The sequence below is a fragment of the Theobroma cacao genome, chromosome 1 (assembly GCF_053813885.1).
Source record: "Theobroma cacao isolate CCN51 chromosome 1, ASM5381388v1, whole genome shotgun sequence".
Classification (NCBI taxonomy): domain Eukaryota; kingdom Viridiplantae; phylum Streptophyta; class Magnoliopsida; order Malvales; family Malvaceae; genus Theobroma; species Theobroma cacao.
In genome coordinates, this window is record NC_142639.1 from 32,086,950 (window position 1) to 32,091,168 (window position 4,219).

The following is a 4,219-nucleotide window of genomic DNA, read 5'->3' on the forward strand; positions in this document are numbered from 1 at the left end:
TTAAAAGTAAATTTGAATAAGCAAAACTATACATATTCATAATAAATAAAAGAGAAACAAATATTCAAATTGCATGTTGAAATCTACCACAATTCTAAAAAAATAGTTTAGCTCATAATATCTACTAACAACTTCATCCAAAGAAAATTAACCATTAATCCAACTCAAGAAAATTAAAAAAAAAACACAAGAGTAGAGAGAGAAAACTAATAGTTGAAGCTTTAATCTTGATTCTCCTTCAAATTCTCTTACTTTCTTGACTCTTTTTCTCCAAAAAAATTACTTGTTGCCTCCTCTTTTAAACTTTTGAAAAAGATCCTTGCTCAAAATAACTTAATTTCTAAAATTCTTGTCAAGAGTTTTATTTTTGGAAAACTATGCAGTGTCAACTTTTGAAAAAGATCCTTGCTCCAAAGAACTTAATTTCCAAAATACTTGTCAAGAGTTTTATTTTTGGAAAACTATGCAGTGTCATTTTTCTAGTGCTGTAACATTGGCTTTTTGACGATTTTTCTCTATGATCTTGTTCGAATTGAGCAAATTGATTAACATGAAAGTTGTAGCATTATCTCTTAACTTTCTAATGGTTCAATAATCATGCCGATTGGACTTTTGGAGTGAAATATCTGCTCAAAATACTGCATCATATTCAGTATGTGCAGACTAGACCAAGATCCATTTAGAACTGGGCAAAGTGATGAATATCAAAGTTGCAACCCTTCCGCTTATTTTTTTAGTAGTCTAAGAATCACCTCATTTGGAGTTTTTTTAGATAGAGTTATGATCAAAATACCGCAACATATTTAAAAAATTCTATACTTAATTATCCTTACTCAGTTCACCTCAATGAAGTTTTATACACTTCCATACTTTCAAAATAAAGACTAAATTAGTGATGGCTTAAATTTGGACTTTTAACATCAAAATGAGTTAAAATTACTAAAATTAAAATATTTCAACATGTATTAAAATTAATAATGAAAAGCATAAAAAGTACCTAAAATTACTTAAAAACACAAGAATTTAGTTATTTTAAATAATCAAAATGCGACAAAATAACTTTATATTATAAAGTTATCAAACATAAATATAAATTAATATTTTTAATAGCTTCATTTTGCACCCTCATTCAAGAATAAGGATCTAGTTATGAATTATAAATTTATAAATGATAATTCAAAATGTATTATATGTAATAAAAAAAATAACGGATGGGAGTTGACTACTTAACTTCACAGAAAGAAAAAAAAATGAAAAAGAAAAAACATATACCAAAATATATTAGCTCTTTACTGTGGAGACTTGCAAAAGAGGAAAGCATGGCCACATCAATAAAGGATTGGTTTATTCTAAAGATCGTGACACTAAAATATCTACACTCAACGTAAATAAAATTTATTTTTTGAAATTTTATATTAACTTTATATAATTCGTTCAAAAAGCTTAGAAGGTTTGATGAAATGAGTATCAGCAGGGGAATCATGCGGTTTAGGTCATGCATAACTACAAATTAATTACTAGTAACAATTAAGAATCTTTTTGTTTACTACTGTACTACCATAATTGTAGTTTTGAATTTCACCTGGCATTCCCATTTTTGTTCTTAGACACCAGAATATTGTTTTTGGGATTTTTGTTCTGTTGGCATGGCATATGTGAAGCTATTAGACATGCTGCCTTGTTTTGAGTTGAAAACAGGAGTCTTGCAAGTGGTCTGTTGCAGTATTAAAAGTGAGAAACACTTCACACTCCTACACAGTTTATATAATATCAAATTTAGCTGATGAGTTGTGGGCTGGCATTCTTGCAATTGTATCCCTGGGTTACAAGTGTTTACGCTCCTCAATTGATCCATCAAATGGGAGTCAGTTCTTAAGTTTATGTTGTATTTTAATTTGTAAATAGATTGAGCTTTCAAGCAGGTCAGTCCAATTTTATTACTTTAATCATGGCCTAATAAATTAATCATTTGTTTAATTTTTAAAAATATTAAAAATTTTATGTCAACATCTATCAATGCTACGTCAGTATTAATCAACAACCTGTAGTTCTAGTTAATATCATGTCAACTTAATTAAATGTCATTCTGCTCGCTTTAACAGAAAAATTTTAATAATATTAACGATTTAACTGATATTAATAAATTTTACAATATATGAATGATTGTGAATAAATTAAATTTAATATTTTAATAGAATACAAGGGCTAAGTACAAATTTTGATCACAGATTGTCATAGAATTATACGAGATGTACAACTTTAGTAGTAAAAAGTGTAAAATACAAAGCCTCTTACTGTAGACACCTGAAAAAGAAAAATAATAAATAAATAAAAATTTTAAAATTATAATAAAACAAACTAAAATATAAAAAATAATAATATAAAATTAAAAAAAGGGGGCCCACCCACTACCCATGATGGGGGTTCTGGCCACCAACTCCAGGGGATGCCAGAACCCCATCACCGGGTTGTCCAAATTTTTGGACAACCCGGCTCCTTAAAGTCCACCTGCAACCTGCAAAAGGAAGGGGGAACAACAAAAACGAAAAAAAAATCCTAGATCTAACAGCAAAAAATACCCAGCCACAGATACAAAAAGCAAAAACAAACACGAAGCAAAAAAGAAAAAGGAGTTAGATCTGAAAAAGGAGGGAGAGAGGAGTTTAGGAGTAGTGAAAAATCGTGATTTGGTGGGTACGGTAGGCAGCCGGCGACAAGAGAGAAGGGTAGTGGGTGGTCGGCAGAACAAAAAGGGAGATTCTTGGAGGTTTAGATCGGCCTGTTTGTGACAGAGAAAGGGGGATTCGGGATCTGGTTTCGCCGATCTTCGGCAGTAAGGAGAGTGTAGGAAGGGCGTCGGAGAAAGAAAAGGAGAAGAGAGGGAGTTAACCGGCGGCTGGAGCTAGAGAGAAGGTGGAGAGTGCCGCCGCTAGAGAGAGAAAGTGAGGAATGAAAATGAAAAGAGAAAGAGAGAAAAAGGGGTTAAAAACCTAGGGATCGGGTTTCAAAACGGTCCCGTTTTGGAGTCAGAACTTTAAAAAGGGGATAGTGTCAAAACGGCGTCGTTTTGAGTGGCTTTGTAGGCACCAAACGGTGCGTTTTGAGTCCTACCTCGTGGGCTTCCAGAAGCAGGCCGGGTGTAGTAGATTTGGGCTTCTGCAGGCCACCGAATTGGGCCAATCACAGCCCAACAAGGTATAACCCTTTTCTTTTTTTGCTTGGGTCTGTTAGTTAGTGTTGGGTCTAGCCCATTTTAATTAAAATGCATTTATTTTTTTTAAGAAAGAAATATTTATATAATATGAATACTTATATTTAATATTAAAAAATCAAATAATAATAATAAATGAAAAATAAATAAATAATAATAATAAATAATATAATCGGAATAAATATTTGAGTATTACCACCTAAAAAGGGCAAAGAGTTGCCTCTTTCGGATGGACGTTTTTCGGGTGCGAAGTTCGAGACGGATTTTCACCGAAGCGTCGGGATAAATCTGAACTCTAGATTTCAAAACCCATTAAGTCAAATAGTCATTGTTAAAAAATAATATATGTAAGAAAATTTTGTTACATTCGAATTAATTTAAATAAATATTACTAAATAAAGTTAATCCAATAGTTTAAAAATTAATTAATTATTTATTAGATAAGCTTTGTAATCAAGTAAAAAAATTGGCCAATAACAAATACGGATTTAAATAGAAAACCAAAAAATAAAATATATATAAAAATAATAATAAATAATAAATAATCCAAAATTTTTTAAACACCTAAAAACAATAAACGTGTGCATGTAGATATCATCATTTTTATACTGTCATTGCATGCCACTCTTATTTTGCAAATGGTGCGGGAATCCCGATGATGGGATTTCCCCGAGGAGCTCGTAGAGACGAGTTCTTCCGGGGATATCTCTAGGTGAGGAGAATTTCGAGACTTCACCAAAGCGTTGGGATGGTCTTCGAATGATTTTCCAATAAAAGATTACCGATCCCATTATTTAAAATAAACCAGTCATGACATCATTTTACGCTTGCGTCATGTGCATACGTAAAACCAAATAAAAACTCTCAGTCTGTTGATTTAATAAAAATTTAATTAATAAAGTAAGGATTAAATTAGGAGAAGGCTATATTAAGATAACTTGAGATTAAATGGTACCGTTCGTGGAACGGGCGCCACAGAGGTGCTAACCCTTCTCCGTGCGTAACCGT